The 20,793-nt window shown below is 41.4% G+C and overlaps 1 protein-coding gene and 1 long non-coding RNA gene across 2 annotated transcripts in view; both read right to left on the bottom strand.

Moving 5' to 3' along the window:
* The window catches only part of LOC116036645 (B-cell receptor CD22-like), a 77,355-nt gene that overhangs the window by 22,893 nt on the left and 33,669 nt on the right, over window positions 1-20,793 (bottom strand). The window lies entirely within an intron of this gene.
* LOC116036649 lies at window positions 4,195-5,768 on the bottom strand. Its single transcript, XR_004897007.1, has 4 exons — window positions 5,603-5,768; window positions 4,933-4,947; window positions 4,722-4,758; window positions 4,195-4,627 (listed from the first exon to the last, which is right to left on the bottom strand). It is a non-coding gene; the product is annotated as an uncharacterized LOC116036649 (long non-coding RNA).

The raw sequence follows: 20,793 nt of genomic DNA, 5'->3' as shown, positions 1-20,793 counted from the left end.
GGAGGCTGAATAAGAATCAGATGTTTGTCCCTGAATGTTCTGTCTATTCTTGTACCAGACGTAGGAAGGATGACCAGGTAGAGGACAACTGCTCTGACACTTCAGCTCTGCCCAGTTATAGAACCGGTAGACCTCTAATCTGCTCACCTGCACCTGGAGACCTGAATATGTGAATAAGGAACAGAAGTCTTAATTTTAGACTGAACTGTCAAAACACACACACATACACACACACACACACACACACACACACACACACACACACACACACACACACACACACACACACACACACACACACACACAAACACACAGATACAAGTAACCTTCATAAGATGTTGAACACTTGTAAGTAAATTATAAAATATTTGGATAAAATGTTACCTGTGACAGACAGAGTAACTCCAGGATAACCGACATAGTTCCCACCTTGGTTTGTTGTGAACATGAACTTGTACACAGCTGAGTCTCTCTTTCTCAGGTCTGAGATTCTCAGAGAGCAGTCCTTGTTTTCAGAGTGATACTGCACACGACCTGAATACTCTGAGACTGTTGTCAGATCCACAAACTGTTGATTAAACCAGAATCTCTGCTCAACTGTAGTAGCAACATCACCTACAGCTGATGGGTATGTGTAGCTGCAGGGTATGTTCACTGTTGATCCTTTAACAGCACAGATCTGAGTAGAGGTGTAAGTCACTCCCAAGCCATACTGACCCTTTATCACTGTAACACAGAGCACATCAGGAAGCACAATGAATTAATAACAATCAGTTCATGAAACAAAGTGGATCATACTACCAATGTGTTCTGAAGGAACCAATTATCTGCAGTCATTGTCATAAAAAGTCCTCATCATGCATCAGTCTAACAAGAACTGAATTAAAATATAGAATGTCAGACAATGCCTAAAAAGTTTATCTTATGTGAACACATTCAACATTTAATTTAAAGACAAGTTTGTTTTATAGGTGGAACATAACTTAAGTGGATAATAGAAACATGGTGTCCTGTTACCATGGTTACTAGTTTGTTACTGACTCAGTGGAGTAAACAAGGAAATGATTGAGGTTCAGTGTGTTTGGACACTGTCATGTCTACTGATGACCTCTGCTGGTTAATAAGATACATGAGGGCATTAAATAATGAAAATGTGTCAAACATGATTTTTCCTGCTGTGACATTTTCTGACATCATCACTTCCACAAAGAAACTTGATCTGACAGATCTTCTAACACTAATAACTCGTAAATATTCAGGACTTGTGAACATCTGACTTCATTCTTTTCACTCATGTTTTGTGGATGGACCAGAAGAAAAAAATGTTAGTTTAAACCTGGACCCATGAAGTGTTTTCATTTTAAAATGAAGGGTTAAAATTGCTAAATAAGTGTCAAATAAAGTTAAAAGAACAGATTCAAGAAGAAGAACAGACATATAGACAAATCTTGATTTGCTAAGGGACCGTTCGGTATTTATGGAATGGACCACCGGAGGAAAATAGGGGAGGGTCATGTCTTTTTATATTTTGCTGAGGGGAGGGTCATCCAACATTTTTTAGTCTGGGTGGGGGGGTCACCCAACTATTATTTTTAATTTTTTTTTTTTTTAATTTTAATTTTATTTATTCCACTTTTTTAAACGGCGAAGTGGAGAGGCCTCGTATGTGACGCTCGTATCGGCCTTGCTGGATACACCGTGTCATTTACCTTTTTGTGGATCTACTGATCGCTGTGGATTACTTTTTTTCCGTGTCATTGGATTACGGCAAAATGCGGATCATTTTTCTCAACGTGTCTTAATGTTTTATGGTGAGTTTGGAGAGGCATCTCAACAGGGTGTATATCCAACACTGATTGTTCACTGTTACATTTTAGTTGAATTTAAGCGTCTGTTTATTGCGTTCCAAAACAGCCGTGCCGAGATTGGATTTTATAAGGGCGAATTGTTAAATTGTTACAATGTAACTTAAAAACTTTAAAAATAAACATATATGTTTTGGAATATAATGTTCAGCTTCGGCAGCTTTACCTATGTGCTAAATATACAATGACGATAGTGACAAGTCCATAGCAACCAGTGTTGAATTGGTTATATCCCAGTGTCCTTTGCTGAATGGTCTCAATGTTTTATTGTTTTATTTCATATATATTATATGATATTATATTTATATTTTTAAATCTACTGAAATGGCCACCACACCATAACAGAGGAGTGTGATGTGTAAGATGAGAATGCAGAGGTTAACTCCTGTATGTCATGGCTGTAAAAGTCAAATGGTGTCTGTACTTCTTTGCTAAGTGCAAACTTACATGCAAGGGGAGGCTCATTCCTTTTTTTTAAATTGTTTTGGAGGGTCATAAGAAAATTATTACTGACAAGGGGAGGGTCACGTCTTTTTAGCTTAGAGGCCCCAAAACTCCTCCGGTGGCCCCTTAATTAAATAACGAACACTCCCTAAATGTCTAGTTTGAGCTGTTTTTTTACAGCTTTATAGTGAGGTCAGGAAATAAGAGATAATTGATAAGTGCTTAGGTTTTCATTCAATTGCACCAATCACCAAATACCACTGAGTTACATGCAGTTCAGGCTCCACTAGATGGTGTTATGTCAGAGGAAGACTGTAAGTAAACTCACACACTGAAGGAGAGGGGAAGTCCTCATGTCCTCTTACAGCACAGGAAAAGCTGTCTGCAGGATCCAAGGAGGCTGAATAAGAATCAGATGTTTGTCCCTGAATGTTCTGTCCATTCTTGTACCAGACGTAGGAAGGATGACCAGGTAGAGGACAACTGCTCTGACACTTCAGCTCTGCCCAGTTAGAGGACCAGGAGACCTCTAATCTGCTCACCTGCACCTGGAGATCTGAATAATAATAATAATAATAATAATAATAATAATGAACATAAGTCTTCATTTTAGACTGAACTGTCAACACACACCCAAATGCAAGTAACTTTCATGTTGTCATCAAGATGTTGAACACTAAGTCATTTATTAAATTTCCAGATGAAAAGTTACCTGTAACAGACAGAGTGACTCCAGGTGAACCAATATATTTTCCTGTTGAATGGTTTGTTATGAACATGAACTTGTACTCAGCTGAGTCTCTCTCTCTCAGGTCTGAGATTCTCAGAGAGCAGTCCTTGTTTTTACTGTTATACTGCACACGACCTGAATACTCTGAGTCGGTTGTCAGATCTACAGGTTCAGAATTATTCATTTTAGTAAACCATAATGTTTTTTCGACTGGAGTATCACTGTCTTTCCACCAGGATGGGTATGTGTAGTTGCAGCGTATGTCCACTGTTGATCCTTTAACAGCACAGATCTGAGTAGAGGTGTAAGTCATTCTCCAGCCATTCTGACCCTGTATCACTGTAACACAGAGCACATCAGGAAGCACAATGAATTAATAACTTCAATTAACAAACAGTTAATAAGACAAAGTGATCATACTACCAACATGATCTAGGGAAAGGTAACCTGGACAAGCTTCATAATCCTCAATTATCAGACCAATTATCTGCAGCTATTAAAAAAAGTCATAAAAAGTTCCTCATCATGCATCTGTCTAACTTAACTGTATTTTAGAATTTCATCAGGTTTCATCATATTTTATTATAGTTGGGACATAGGGATATGTGTTACTTCTGGATGCTTTGGCTTTGGTTCTTCCATTAAAAAAATGTTTGCTAAAATAAGCCTGAAAAGTGCTTCTTACATGTCAACAAAAAAATACAAATACCTTTTACAGACTCTTCTAGGATAGAGCAGAATTATACATAACATATCTGTTTTAAGTTCCTCTTTTAGGCACTTTCCAACTCCTGTTAACAATAACTTTTTTCAAGTTATTTCAGAATTTAACCAGAAGGAACAGGCAAAGAGAAGTCTAAACACAAACTAAAAGTTAAATATGTTAAAAGTTGAAGAGCTGATGTATATTAATATACATAAAACATGTTCAGGGATAATAGGAAGTATATGAGTCTGTACATTTCTTGGTTAGTTTCCTCTCTGTTCACTCTGAGGTCAGGTTGATGCTGAGTGTGAAAACTAAAAAGAAATGCAGAACACTGAAGTCAGAGAGTACAGAAGGAAGTATCAGGATTGGGCTCAGATGTGTGATCAATAAAGAGAAGTTGAGACGGTATGTGATGCCTTTACTGACCAGTATTCCTTTAAAAAAACAACCAGGGTCGTCTTTAGAACAGATTAAACAGTAATATGTTTTCACAGAGTGAGGAGGGAACAGTTCTGAATAAAAGCCACAATATTCTCTGTTTACATCATGTAAAAGTGCTTAGCACACAGTTACTTCATGCAAAGGACAAAATTAAAAGATACTGTCCAATTAACACAACAACAAACTAAACTGATACCGTCTGCTGAGTTTCCACAATTGTAAACAAAACTAATATTTGTAGCATTTCTGGAAGTTTGCCTTTCACACAACTCTGATCTACTTATTCACACATGATGACCTTCAGTCCCACATTTTCCCAGAATCCCTCTTTTAAAGAATGAATGTAACTGTAGATATACAGTACCTGACACAGAGAGAAGGAAGACAACAAATCCACTCTCTGCTGCAGTTAAACTCATAGCTGCTCCTCTCATCTCTCTGTGTGAGACAATAAAACATGTCAGCAGATAAAATAATGTACACAGGAGGTATGCAGTATCAATAAACTAATCAATAAACTGGTTCTACTTACAATGAAGACGGACGTCGTCTTTAAAGATGCCTCTCCTCTGTTGTCAGTGAGCAGAAGACAGATATCAGGCTGGTAAAGACTACATTTCCTTCCTCTTTTGATCATTAATATGCATGAAGAGCCACATTTCAGCACACACCCACAACACCATAAAGTTATTTTGTTTTACAAACTATAAACTTCAAAAAGAGAGTAAGAAACTAATGTTGACCTGTTGTTAGAAAACCTGTTTCACCACCAACATCCCACCGACACCAGAAAAGAGCATTCATAAAGAGAAGAGAAGAACAGACAGACAGTTCATCTCTATGTGCACTGATTCAGGATGTCACAGTCTGCAGGTGTAGTGATGGAACAGGAATGTATTTGACCTGTGAACCATGAGGCAGTTACATTGATCAGAATGAAGAGCAGAGTATTAATCATAAGAGAGGAATGGAAAATGTCATCATTGCTTGTCTCTTCTCTGTTCTCTCTGCGGTCAGGTTGCTTCAGTTTGCAGAGAAATGCAGAACACTGAGCCGTGAGAAACTCACATGCATGTTAGTGTTAACTAAACATGGACATGTAACAAAACAAGGGGTAAAAGTATAAAGTAAAAAAAGTATTTTTGATGACTTTGGCTTGTTTAGATGGATCTGTTGGATAAACTGTGTGCAGAGATGTCCTACATTTAAAATGGGATAAAACAGGAAACTAGAAGGGTAACTCTGAGAGTGCAGACCTCCACCAAGCCATGCCCTATTTCACAATGCTAATGCAGTAAGATTTTTCCCAGTCTGAAACAAATTTTTCTGATTATTCCGACACCACATACATGCAACACAAATGCCCTATCTCACAATGTTAATAAAAGTGAGAAATAATTTGTGTATCCTCACCGTAGTTTGGATCCGCTCCAAAATGTAATGGTTTCTTCCTAGGGCCGATCTACACCCTTTCACCAGGTTTCATGAAAATGGGGCCAGTACATTTTCTGTAATTCTGTTGACAGACAGAAAAAGGAAGGAACAAAGAGACGTACAGACAAACTGATTAGAAAACATAACCTCCTTGGCCTAACATTTGAACAAACATTCAGACCTCACAGCATGCAGCCAAATAAAACAGAAACTACCTGCATGGCTAGATACCACAGCAGGTAAAGGAGAAAATGTGTCTCTTTGTAGTTTGGGTGGAGTCAGCCTTCAAAGCAGACAGTGGAGGGAGCGCTCAGAGTGATGGAGCCTGAATGGGCCACACAGATACTGAATCAGGACCCTGAGACATTTTACCATCCATCCCTGATTGTTCACTCACATTTAAATTCACTTTAGGTTCTTTATTTTCACATTTTATGAGTGAAAGTATTTGTATTTAAGTCTTTGACCCTGGACATTTAATTTATTAAGCATTAGAGGTTCAGATTAAGATCAGGAAGTGTCAATAGTGTCAGGTTTGCTGTAGTAAAACCCAAAAGCAGATCAGACCAGGGGTACGTCCCATAGCACTTAAATTGACTCCTTGAAGTTTCCACTTGCCTCCCTTCCTCATGTCTTAGTCCCTCCCACCGAGGAGGCCCGGGAGAGACGTGAGGAAATCATCGGAGGAGAGAGGCAACGAGCAAATGTGTTTTAGAGAGATGAGACGTCCTTTCCTCTGAAGCGTCACATGACTTCGTCAGCTGTTTGGGCGGAGTTAGAAACTCCTTCAGCTGCACGGCTTCTGGGAAGGCTGCTCTCTTGTAGGTAACACTTTATTTGAAGGGGTGTTCATAAGACTGACATGACGCTGTCATTATTATGACATGACACCTTTCATGAACATGAAGGAGTCATTTTGAGTGTTATTAATTGTCATTCGGTAAATTATGACACTTTTATTGCAAAGTTAGCCGAGATGTCTTTGTCACGACAACTTGACTTTAGCGAAGACAACAATCTCTGTGTAAACTTGACATTAACCTAGACAACATAACCTGTCATAAATATGTCATGACAGGTGTATAAATATTTTGTTAACAAAGTGTGTGTATGTGCTCGTTGCAAAAGAGCTGTGTTAGTCATTAATGAAGTGGTTAAAAGTACTCCGGGTGACCTCTGATGCACAGAAAGTTAAGCTTAAGTCATAAAAAATAGTTTAGGCTTTCATGGCATAGAGGTGCAGTGTTTGAAGGTTGCGAGAACAGAAGAGGAAGTTGCACCACAAGGTCCCGATTTTGTGTGTGTGTGTGTGTGTGTGTGTGTGTAAGATAACAGTTTCTGTCTTAAGAACAAAAACTGAAGGGAGAGGATTGATCAGGGCTCACACTTCAGACGAGATCTTGGTGGACCGGCTCTGACTTCACTGTCTGAACGCTAGGGAAACTTAGATGCTGTTTGTGAACCCACAATTGTGTTGTAACTCTTATGCTGTACTCAGTAAATTTGCTTAACTGAACTCTTTGTCTTGTAACATCCTGACTGTATGTCCCTATAGGGACACCGTAGCCCCCGGGCAATATCCCTGTACTCTCGCGAGAGTCGGTGTGTGATCGAAGATGGTGGAATAAACAACACGTTAGTAACGTCCAGTGTCCGTTCCAGTTAATAATATAAGCTAGTTTAGCCAGTGTGCAAACCAGTATATATTACATGGTGTCAGAGTAGAGGCTCTAATACTCACGTTCCGACAGAAGATGGATAGTTTCGGCGTTCCAGCACCCAAGATGGATTGGGATTCAGCGAACCTACCTGAAGCGTGGCGACGTTTCAAGCAGCACGCAGAGTTGATATTCTCTGGACCCCTACGGGAGAAACGTGAACAGGACAAATGCAGTTACCTTCTCTTGTGGATCGGAGAGAAAGGACGGGACATTTTCAACACATGGACACTAACAGATGAAGATGCAAAGAAACTGCAGACATACTACGATAAGTACACTTCATATCTCGCACCAAAGTCTAACCTGATATACGCAAGATATCGCTTCCATGAAAAGATGCAAGGGGATGGGGAAACTTTCAAACACTTTGTCACCGAGCTAAAGCTGCTAGTTAAAGACTGTGGATACCCCAATAGCGACGAGATGGTGCAAGACCGCGTTGTTGTTATCGCTACAAACTCACAGCGAGTGCGGGAGAAGTTGCTCAGCCATGGAGTGGAGCTAACGCTGGACCAAGCCATAGACATAGCGCGCTTTCACGAGCTAGCGCAAGCCCAACTCAAAGAGATGGTCGGAGGCAGAGACCCCAGCAACAATGCTTTACATGCCATAGGTTGAAGACCTGAACAGAGATGAACACACACGAGTTACAAAGCCAGGCCGAGGGAGTCCGCCACAGCACACAGAGAATGGGACCGATGCGGAGGCCTGCACACTAGGGCTGGGAGTATCGAACTAAATATCGATAGTATCGATACCAAGATGAGTATTGGTATCGGATCGATACTGTCGTGATGAGATCGATACTTTTGTTGCAGTTTCTCTCTGAGTTCATGCGAGCACAGCGTCTCTCCAAGTCTGTGCGCAGCGTGCAAACAGCCTCTCTCTCTCTCTCTCTCTCTCTCTCTCTCTCTCTCTCTGAGGCGGAGAGTCAGAAGTGTGTTGTTTATATTGTTATATTCATATTTATACATTGTGGCTTTTGTTTACTTATTTTGCACAACTGACTTTATTTTTCACAGATATCTGTGTGTAATGGAAGGTATTTTTGGTTGTGTTGTTGACTTTGTTATATTTATATTTTGTTATATTATTTTATTATTTTTATACCGTTACATTGTTTTATATTGTTCTAGTTAGTAAATAAAAACATTTAGATTTGCCTAAAATCTTTGTCCTGTGTTTTATCATAATCATAATAAACTAACTAAAGGCAAAATCACAAAATGATTCAATGATCATGTTACTTGGTATTGGATCGATAACAAAATTCCCAGTATCGCCCACCCCTACTGCACACCACCAAAGAGGGTGCCTGTCCAGCCAAAGGCAAGCAGTGCATGAAATGCAAAAAACTCAATCACTTTGCAAAAGTCTGCAGGTCAAAGCAACACACAAGAAAAGTGATACACAATGTGGATGAAGACACTGAAGATGAGCAGGTAGAATTCTTTATTGATGGACTTACAACCGAAAACACCGGAAAACGTAATGAACAAGCTTATGCTGAAATTGAAATCGGAACTCAGAAAGTCAAATTCAAAATTGACACTGGCGCACAGACCAATGCAATTCCCGTACACATATTCGAAAGACTGTTTAGAGATACTGCCACAAAACCAGCCACCAAAAGGATATCTGGCTATGGTGGAGAGTTGCTGAAAGTGAAGGGCACCTGTCATCTGAAGTGTAGGTACAAAAACACCTCCATTGTACTTGAGTTCTGTGTTGCCAACTTAGCGACTTTGTCGTTAGATTTAGCGACTTTTCAGACCCCCTTAACGACTTTTTTTCAAAAAAGCGACTAGCGACAAATCTGGCGACATAGAAAGTCGCCAGTATTGTCCAGCGAGCACGCGAGGTATTTCTCTCCTGTAGCCACCAAAACAGTCTTCTGTTTGACAAAGGACTTGTCTCCGTACTTGTCTTATTAGATCTTAGTGCTGCATTCGATACTATTGACCATACCATCCTCTTACAGAGACTGGAACATTTAGTTGGCATTAAAGGAATCGCACTAAACTGGTTTAAGTCCTACTTCTCTGATCGATTGCAATTTGTTAATGTTAACAATAAACCCTCCAATTACGCTAAAATTAACCATGGCGTTCCTCAAGGCTCAGTGCTTGGACCAATTCTATTCTCCTTATATATGCTTCCTCTAGGCAATATTATTAGGAAACACTCAATTAACTTTCACTGTTATGCGGATGACACCCAATTATATCTGTCAATCAAGACAGACGAAACCAGCCAGCTAGCTAAACTTCAAGATTGCATTAAAGATATAAAATCATGGATGGCCTACAATTTCCTGATGTTAAACTCAAACAAAACCGAAGTTATTGTGCTGGGCCCGAAACACCTACGAACCTCATTAGCCGAAGATATAATTACTCTGGATGGCATTGCCCTGGCCTCCAGTACTACTGTCAGAAATCTAGGAGTTATTTTTGATCAGGATCTATCCTTTAACGCCCATCTAAAACAAACCTCTAGAACAGCCTTTTTTCACCTTCGTAACATTGCTAAAATTAGGAACATCCTATCTCAAAACGATGCAGAAAAACTAGTCCATGCATTCGTTACTTCCAGGCTGGACTACTGTAATTCCTTATTATCAGGATGCTCAAATAAGTCCGTTAGGACTCTCCAGCTGATCCAGAATGCTGCAGCGCGTGTTCTGACAAGAACTAAGAAAAGAGATCATATTTCTCCTGTATTAGCTTCTCTGCATTGGCTTCCTGTAAAATCCAGGATTGAATTTAAAATCCTTCTTCTGACCTATAAAGCTCTAAATGGTCAAGCTCCTTCATATCTTGAGGACCTCTTAGTACCTTATTGTCCCACTAGAGCACTACGCTCCCAGAATGCAGAGTTACTTGTGGTTCCTAGAGTCTCTAAAAGTAGAATGGGAGGCAGAGCCTTCAGCTATCAGGCTCCTCTCCTGTGGAACCAGCTCCCAGTCTGGGTTCGGGGGGCAGACACCGTCACTACATTTAAGACTAAACTGAAAACTCTCCTCTTTGATAAAGCTTATAGTTAGGGAGTGAGGAGTTGCAGTGAACGCCTAGACCGGCGGGGCAGGGCGTATAGCTACAGACACAGCACCCCTGCTTTTCTCTGCTTCTCTTTACAGTCATCAGATTTACCTATCGTATAATCAATAATATAGTGCCTCTCCTAGTTAAGCTGCTATTATTCTAGACTGCCGAGGAAGTTCCTTCTTATGACACGCTCTTTTCTTTTGTTTCCTTTTATGCACATCCTGTCTCAGAAGTGCTTGTTACTCACCTAGCTCTGGGGAGTTTACTCCCCGGAGTCCTTATGTTTCTTCTTCGCCCAGAACATCTCCTCGGATTAGGGCGACACCAAGACCTGGGTCTTGGGTGCAGCTGTGGCTATGGACCTGCTACACCAGGCTACGCTCTGCGATTCCCTGCAATGCCCGACTACGTCCTGCTGCGTCCACCGCGTCCACCCATGCTCTGCTGTGCCACGCTACATCCTGTACCGTCATAACCCCAACCGTCAGACACCGCCCACCAAGAGTCTGGGTCTGCCGAGATTTCTTCCTAAAAGGGAGTTTTTCCTCGCCACTGTCGCAATAGCCACTGCTAATGTTAATGTTAATGTAATGCTTGCTCTTGGGGGAACTATTGGAATTGTTGGGGCTTTATAGAGTGTGGTCTAGACCTACTCTATCTGTAAAGTGTCTCGAGATAACTCTTGTTATGATTTGATACTATAAATAAAATTGAATTGAATTGTTCTGTGACAGAGGAGCAGCCTCTCCCCTCTCTCCTCAAGTGCAGCAGCACTGCGCACAGTGTGCAGGCAGGTAGAAGGGGAGGGGGGGACAGGGTGTGTGGGGGCTGGTGTAGGTAGGACAGACAGCAGGACGCGACGGGAGAAAGACGCCGCTGAGCTGGCCTGGCCCTGGGCAAGCCAGCCTTCTTTGAGAATTCTTTATCGATCTTTTTCCCTCCCTTTGTAGAATTTCATTTTTTTACTTCTAAGATAGGCTACCTAAGTAATAATTACAAGGTAAAATAAATTTCTGTATTGAATTTGTGATTATTTGGCAAAAGAGTTATATTTCTTTCTATCTACCTTGCTGACACAACCACTAAGCTTTATACAAATGATTGCGTAATGACGTCAAAAATATGCAAATGAGCGTATGACGTCATCTAGCGACTTTTAGCGACTTTTGGAGTTAGTGCTAGCGACTTTCACTGGAAAAGAGTTGGCAACACTGCTTGAGTTCTACATAGTAGACACCAAGGCACCCCTCAGTCTAGGGATGAGAGCTAGTCTAGACTTTAAAGTGCCAATATTATGAAAAATATCACTTTTTCTGGGATTTGGGGTGTTATTTTGTGTGTCTGGTGCTTCCACACACATACAAACTTTGAAAAAAAAAAACATCCATGCTGTTTTGAGCGAGATAAGGGTTTCTGAATGTGTCCTGCCTTCAGACTCCGGGCGAGCTGTTCAAAATCTGCACAGCTTTCTACATCACTAGCCGAAACGAGCTGGCTAACCGCAACTGTTAGCATTCTAGCGCTAGCATGCTACCTCGTTCTCAATGGCAAAGCACTACAACACACACAAGTTCACCATAATCTACAAAAGAACTACTTACATATGCGCCCTTATTTAGAATAAGTCTCCCAACTAATCCTGCCTTGCAACTGACCGAAGTTGGAGAAACAGCCTTTCTTTTACTGTCTATGGAAACAGCTAGCTAGCATGATCCTTACCTAGCTACTGCGCATGTGCGACTACAAACAAAGATAGTACAGAAGAAGGGATGTCTCACTCTGTAGCTGAAACAGAGACCTGAACACAGAGTGAAAAGAGGATCTGCAGCAGTGAGAGAAAGCTGTGCAGTACAAAAATATAATGTTTTTTGAAAATTAAACCATGTAAACCTATTCTGGTACAGCCTTAAAATACAATTTAAGCTTTAAGCTAATCAAGCTGATAACGGCTGTGGCCGACGAAGAAGTGAAGCTATGCACAGACACAGACAGCCTTCTTAAGGAATTTGCAGACGTCTTCCAGGGCATAGGAGAGTTTCCACGGGAGTGCAACCTCCATGTCGACCTGCACGCCACACCAGTAGTATACCCTCCACGAAGAGTACCGATCGCTCTATGAGATAGACTGAAAGAAGAGCTTGACAAGATGGAAGAGAGCAACGTGATCTGCAAAGTGACAGAGCCCACAGAATGCAACGCCCTCGTAGTTGTAGAAAAACCTCAGACTGGCAAGCTGAGAATCTGCCTGGACCCCAGAAACCTCAACAAGGCGATACAAAGGCCCCACTACCCAATTACCGACGCTATAGGACGTCACCACAAAGCTCGCTGGAACGAAGTACTTCAGCGTCCTCGACACTAGATCAGGCTATTGGGCCATAAAGTTGAGTACAAAGTCGTCCCTGCTAACAACATTCAACACCCCTTTCGGCAGGTACAGGTTCCTGAGGCTGCCATTCGGAATCAATTCAGCTCAAGACGAATTCCAAAGGCGCGTCGATGAGACGTATGAAGGCCTCCCAGGTGTAGCCGCCATCCTCGTTTTCAGCAAGACAAAGCTTGAAAACGACAACAACCTCAGGGCCATGCTGACCCGCACAAGAAAAAGAGGGGTAAGGCTAAATCCCGACAAATGCCAGATAGGCGTGTCAGAGGTCAGCTACTTCGGCCACACGCTCTGGAGTGAAGGCCTCAAGCCAGACCCGGCAAAGGTGAGGGCGATACGGGAAATGCAGCCACCCACAAGCAGAGGGAAACCATCCTTGGGATGATTAACTATTTGGCCAGATTTGCACCACATCTCTCTCAGGTGAATGCACCACTACGCCAAGTACTGAAGCAGGACAGTGAGTTCCTATGTGACAAAACCCATGACAAAGCATTCACACAGACGAAAGAACTGATAACACATCACCCTGTGCTTGCGTACTTCGATCCTCAGAAAGAACTGAGACTCCAAGTAGACGCTTCAAAATGTGGCCTCGGCGCTGTCATGCTCCAGGATGAAAAGCCCATTGCCTATGCTTCCAAGTCACTCAACAGCACTGAAGTGAACTACACTCAGATAGAAAAGGAACTGTATGCAGTTTTATTCGGCTGCAAGTGCTTCCACGAATACATGTACGGCCGGAGAGTGATTGCAGAGTCCGACCACAAACCTCTAGAAGTAATACTCCGAAAACCGTTGGCTGCAGCACTACCGCGGCTACAGAGGATGATACTACAGCTCCAGAAATACAACATCCACATCATCCACCACCCCAGAAAGGACATCCCAGTGGCCGACACCTTGTCCCGGAAGTCCATCGAGCACCAAGACAGCAGCCTTATGGAGAGCATGGAAGCACAGGTACACACACTCATAAGCACTGTTCCAGTGAGCGACAGCAAGCTACTGGAGATAAAAGACGCGACAGCACAGGATGTACAGCTCACTGCACTTAGAAGAGCCACGCTGAATGGATGGCCTGATGAAAGGAGGAAATGCCCGCCCAGCATCCAGGAATACTGGAATCACAGAGACGAGATATCCGAGATGGAAGGAATACTATTCAAAGGTGAGAAAATCATAGTCCCCCAGAGCCTCAGAGGAGACATGATTCAACGCATACACACAGGACACATGGGCGTGGAGAAAAGCAAGCGTAGAGCGCGAGACCTCCTGTTCTGGCTCGGGATGAGCAAACAGATAGAAGCAACAGTAGAGCAGTGCAACATAGGCCAGGAAAGGCACGATGCCAACCCCAAAGAACCCCTGCGGTCACACAACATACCAGAAAGACCATGGCAAGTGGTAGGTATGGACCTCTTCACATGGAACACTCAAAACTTCATCGTCGTCGTAGATTACTACAGCAGATTCTTTGAAATGGAGCAGCTTACAAGATGTACCTCACCTGCAGCAATCACCAAACTTAAGACTGTGTTTGCTCGTCATGGCATCGCAGAGACAGTCATCAGCAACAACGGACCATGCTACAGCTCTGAGGAGTTCCGCCGCTTCGCAGACGCGTGGGACTTCACCCACACCACCACAAGTCTGCGTTACCCACAGAGCAACGGCCTCGCCGAAAAGACTGTCCAGACAGCGAAGCGCATCCTGGACAAGGCGAAAGCTGGAAACAAAGACCCCTACCTCGCTCTGCTGGAGTACAGGAACACTCCAGTGGACAGCCTCCAGTCACCTGCCCAGCTTCTGATGAGCCGATGATTACGCTCCATACTCCCAGTGACCAGCAGACATCTGCAGCCACAGGTAGTACCCCAGAAAGCCGTCCAAGATAGGCGAAAAGCATGTCAACACCGCCAACAAGCATACTTCAACAGAGGCACCAAGCCACTGTCTCACCTACTTGTTGGCACACCTATCCGTTTCCGTCAGGAGGATGGATCCTGGAGACCTGCAACGGTAACACAACACGCACACACATACACAGGAGCTACCACATCCAGACAGGAGATGGACAGACTCTCCGACGCAACCGCTGGCAACTCTGCGAAAGCAGAGATGCTCCAGGCACCAGAGACACACAACATGCAGACACACAACATGCAGACACACAAACCAACAACAAACAGCCCCCGCACCCTGAACCTGTGGATCACCCGCGACCAACAAATCCACAACAGCCCAGCTACACAACAAGGTTTGGCCGCATCTCCAGGCCAAGACAAGTCCTCGACTTGTAACGTAATGTAAAGGGTGTAGGCGGATCGCTGCCCTAAAAAAAAATAAAAATAAAAAAAGAAGAAAAAACTCACTTGTAGTTCAACTGTTGTTTCTTGTTCCTAATCACTTGCTTCTTGCCTTAAAAAATAACAAAGAAGGAAAATAAGAGAAAAGAGGTGAATGAAAAAATAAGTACTTACCTGTTATTTACCTGTTTGGAAACATAAAGTAAGTTAGTTTACTTACCTGTTACCTACATGTTACTTGAATTCTGCAGGAAATGAGAACCTTGCTCTCTATCTTGAACACTATTGAATTGTTTGCACTCATGTCCTAGGCCATTTAACTGCTGCCTTTATCTGTTTACATTTAGTAATGACACTAATGACCAAAGAATGTATTTTTGCAGATTCCTTATATGTGCCTTCAAACACAAGTGTTAGGTTCAGGGAATTAATGTTGTGTGTGTTTTTGTAATGCCATTTTCTCTTAAGAAGGGAGATGTAACATCCTGACTGTATGTCCCTATAGGGACACCGTAGCCCCCGGGCAATATCCCTGTACTCTCGCGAGAGTCGGTGTGTGATTGAAGATGGTGGAATAAACAACACGTTAGTAACGTCCAGTGTCCGTTCCAGTTAATAATATAAGCTAGTTTAGCCAGTGTGCAAACCAGTAAATATTACATGTCTCAGATTGATCCTCGTGTTCTGGTAAACTTAAGTCCGATATAGAAGATGTAATAAAGTAATAAATTGGAGTCAGATTTGACAGGCCTTAGGGCCTCATTTGGACACAATTCCACTACACAGGCCCAATTATCAAACTTTAATAAACTATTTAGCTTCATGTGTTAACATTACATTAAAATGTAATTAAGAGGTTGGTTTTTACATCATGAGAGCATTATAATTGTGTCATGAATATTTTTCCTTGACCTCAAGTAAAGTGAAACAATTTGAACCTGTCATGAAGTTTGATTTCATCATCAAATGCTTATATGACGGTGTCATGAATAATAGCCATAACCTCAAGTAAAGTGGAACCATTTGGATTTGTTATTAAGATGTCTTAAAAATTATAAGACCAGTTTGACGACAGTGAATGCAGTACCGAGGTGTCAGGTTATGTTGTCTAGGTTAATGTCAAGTTGTCATTACAAAGACATCGACAGATTGTATTGTCTAGTTTAATGTCAAGTTGTTATAACACAGAGATTGTTGTCTTCTTTAAGTCAAGTTGTCATGATGAAGACATTTTGGACAATGCTAACTTTGCATTGAGTGTCATAATTTACTGAATGACACTTAATGACAACAGTCATGAATACTCAAAATGACTCCTTCATGTTCATGGCAGGCGGCCATCACCGAGGAGGGACAGAACAACTTCTGGTTCAGACGAGGACAGAGGAGCTATCAAATAAGGGTGAAGAGATTCAGCCCAGGAGAGTGAGTCTAGCAGTTTATTTTCAGACAAGAAATGCATATGCATAGAGAAGTTAAAAAAGGAAGGGTCAAATATGTATTTTAATATGAATGAATAATAATGTATTATGGATAATTATTAGAGTACATTTCTTGGTTAGTTTCCTCTAGGTTCACTCTGAGGTCAGGTTGATGCTGAGGTAAGTGTGAAAATTGAAAAAAAATGCAGAACACTGAAGTCAGAGAGTACAGAAGGAAGTAGCAGGGTTGGGCTCAGATGTGTGATCAATAAAGAGAAGGTTGTATGTGATGCCTTTACTGTGAGACTAATATCCCTCCAAAAACGTCAACGTGATAAAAGCGAGCTGTCGTTTCTACAACAGAGGCCTGTACTACGAATCAAGATCAACATGCTCTGGATTTATTTCAGTTACCCGGCTTCACTAACCCTAACAACCGCAGTCCCGCATAAGCTGTGTCACAACGGTGGTTATCAACTAGTTCAATCAACACAGGGTTTTCCAATCCAGCGGCGCGCGTTCACATAAAAGAGGCGGTGTTTGCACAGCACGACCAATCGCAAACATCTACCAGAGTCGCATATTTGATATAAGAAGAGCAAATTATAATTCTACATAAATATGAAGAACACAGACACTGTTTCGCAGGCAAAGCGCAATACAGTCGCTGCTTCCTAAAACAGGAGGAAGGCTGGCAAAAAAATAGCCGACGCTGTAAATGCGTAAATCACAACACTTATCAATATCTTCCCCCTCAGTCAGGACCAAGATCTGACTATAATTACACTTGTCCTTTCCATAAACTGTCGTTGCTTTAGCCTATTATTTCAGTTGCAACCCTGGCAGTGGAAGCAATCGTGAGAGCAAATAAAACATATAAAAACATAATTCAAACCGCTTTGGGCAGTGGCAACACACGGCTCAAGATGCCGATAGCCTATATGTTATTCCCTCCCATTAAAATCTATATATTTCATAAAAATACCCATCAGGGAATGTTAACGGGGTTGTCGGTCTCTAAATGTTTTAAATTTTATGAGCGCATCCCTCTCTCCCTCTCTCTCCCTCTCTCTCCCTCTCCCTCTCTCTCCCTCTCTCTCCCTCTCTCTCTCTCCCCCTCTCCGCGCACCGAGCTCCGCCTGGTCTTACCGTCTTACCGTCCTCCATCAATTGAGTGTAGATTGGTCAGTAGGCGGTGCTTTTACACCAGTTGATATCTAATCTCCAAAATAACCTGCTCCCGACCAGGTTAGGTGTTCAGCATAAGTTACCACGGTGATTGAACCCGGTAATAAGTGATCCGTCGTGGTACAGAAAACCCTGGGTTGAACCTGAAGTTCGCCAAAATCTTGCTTCGTAGTACAGGCCTCTGGTGTCATCAGATTAAAGTAATATGTTTTCACAGAGTGAGGAGGTAACAGTTCTGAATAAAAGCCACAATATTCTCTGTTTACATCATGTAAAAGTGCTTAGCACACAGTTACTTCATGCAAAAGACAAAAGTCAAAGATGCTGGCCAACACAAGAGAAGATCCTTCTAAAATCCAACTGACCCAAAACAAACAAAACTGATAACATCTGAGTTTCCACAATTGTACACCAAACTACTATTTGTAGCATTTCACAGAATTCATTTAAAGAATGAATGTAACTGTAGATTTACAGTACCTGACAGAGAGAAGGAAGACAACAAATCCACTCGCTGTAGCAGTTAAACTCATAGCTGCTCCTCTCATCTCTCTGTGTGAGACAATAAAACATGTCAGCAGATAAAATAATGTACACAGGAGGTATGCAGTATCAATAAACTGGTTCTACTTACAATGAAGACAGACGTCGTCTTTAAAGATGCCTCTCCTCTGTTGTCAGTAGCAGAAGACAGATATCAGGCTGGTAAAGACTACATTTCCTTCCTCTTTTGATCATTAATATGCATGAGGAGCCAAATGCCAGTACATAAAGTACCCACAACACAATAAAGTTATGTTGTTTTACAAACTATAAACTCAAAAAAAAAGAGAATAAGTAGTGTTACAGTACTTACTGTTGGCACCATAGCAGTTTCGCTGCCAACATTTATGTTTTTATTGTTTTGTGAGGTGTCCTTGGGTGTCTTGAAAGGCGGCAACAAATACATTGTATTATTAGTGGGAATGCTGATTCAGCAGCATTCCAACTATTGTTATTCTGTTTTTTATTTTATTTTATTTTATTATTTTATTCCCTCTTCTGCATACGTTCAGCTATTAAAACCATTCAACTTTTAAAATGTTCAGCTCTTTCAGCAGGTGATGGGACTTCTTCAACTTTTTTCCTACTATTTATACTTTTTTAAATATTAAGCTTTTAAACATTTTATTTTAACATTAAAGTCAATGAGAGCGGCCTTCAAATCCTTTGCTTCAAAATGTATCTCCTCCTACATTCTTTCACATGTAGAGGCCGAGATTGAGAGAGCTACGTGGAGCTACATGGATAAATATGCACCAAACAAGCCACTTTGAAATGATGCTGTTCTGACGAATACAAAAGTTGGGTGACCCTCCCCCCTAGACTAAAAAAAATGTGATGACCCTCCCCTCAACAAAAAATAAAAAGACATGACCCTCCCCTATTTTTCCTCCGGTGGTTCATTCCATAAATACCGAACGGTCCCTTACGGCTATATTAATGTCATGTACAGGACCTTTAATTAAATCTGTTAGTCTTTACAAGTCTTCAATTCATCACTACTACATGATTTCTTTCCTCTTCACATTATTAACATTCATGATTTTTTTTTGCCAAGTATTACCTTCTTAACTTGAACTATTTAAGAGTGCTGGTAGTCTATATCCTTCGCGTTCCACTTCCGAGATTGCTCCGGTGCTGCAGGAAATTCCGCCGGATGCATGTATTTTCCGTTTTCTTCCGCTTTCTTTGTGGTGGAATTTTAAATTCTGTGGATTCATGAGGACTATTGTTGACTGCTCCTCAGATCTCTGCAGGGTGAATCCAGACAGCTAGCTAGACTATCTGTCCAATCTGAGTTTTCTCTCGCACAACTATTTTGCAGCGGCTCTGTGCGGAGTTTAGCACCGCCCATGACGATTCTGATTGGTCTAAAGAAATGCCATTAAACCAGAACACGTTTTCCTCCCATACCCGAATGCTGTGTGGAGTAGCCAGACCTTCCTTCAGAGCGCTTTGGAGGAGGGTCTGGCAAAGCGAGACTAGCCTGCTGGTAACTAACTTGTACAGAACACACACAGAACAAACACAGACCACAATAATATGTATATTGAAGGCATACAATTGACAATTGGTATTGAGTTGTAAAGAATTAGCAAAGTAGGATCCACAATAGATTATGACTGACAAGAAGAAAACGATTACACTTTTTTTTTTCTTTTAAAGGGGAACAAAAAACATACATTGTACAACAAGAGTGAAATGTACTCGACAGGATGTCTGAGTTGATATGCTGCCAGTATTATTTATTTTAATTTTAAAAAGGAGAATGTAGTACAATAGTTAACTGTTGCAATAGTACAATACAAAATTGAAACAGTATACTCATCTCCCCCCTCAAAATTGAAACAGGATACTCATCCCTCCCCCTCTCCCATCCTCCCTCAGTGGCAAAAAACCCAACATTTCACCCCTTGCTGCAAGAGTAAATGAAAGGAGATTAAATACTATAATACAGCAGATCACAAAATTAGCTCTGTATGCCGAAAAAAATGAAAAAATAAACATATAAATAGAAAATAATTTCCCCAGCCTTCACTTTAACCACTGCAGCTGCAAATACCCAATCTTTAATCGTTTTCTGGCTTGCACTGTGCATTCTACAGATAGCTCCATAAAGGATGCTCGGGATTGATTGTAGCGTAGAGGGGGTGTGCAGGCTTCCAACGCAAGGCTGGTTCTTTGTTTTGTTAAGATTACATTAGGCATACTTTATTTTCCAGGCCTCCTCCATATGGATACTTTATATAGTGAATAAACAGGATTACTTTTAACTGCCACATGATTAGTATGCTAACTTATTTGAGTAGGTATTTTAATGCATCTAATTTAGACTTATTTGAAGGGCCTAAGAGACGTCATTTTCTTTCTTCTTTTTCCTTTTTTTCTGCTTTGCTGCACCCGAAAGCATCCTAGAAAAGTAGTAGTAGTGTAACTGTTATGGCTAGCTAACATACAAAAAATACTTTCTCGCAATTGGCGTTTTTACTCTACTATACATAATATTTACACTAATACAAGTGTTAGATTGGAAAGTTACATTTATAAAAAATTTT

This window comes from Sander lucioperca, chromosome 4, assembly GCF_008315115.2.
Source record: "Sander lucioperca isolate FBNREF2018 chromosome 4, SLUC_FBN_1.2, whole genome shotgun sequence".
NCBI classification, from domain to species: Eukaryota; Metazoa; Chordata; class Actinopteri; order Perciformes; family Percidae; genus Sander; species Sander lucioperca.
This window is presented reverse-complemented; position numbering and strand designations above follow the sequence as displayed.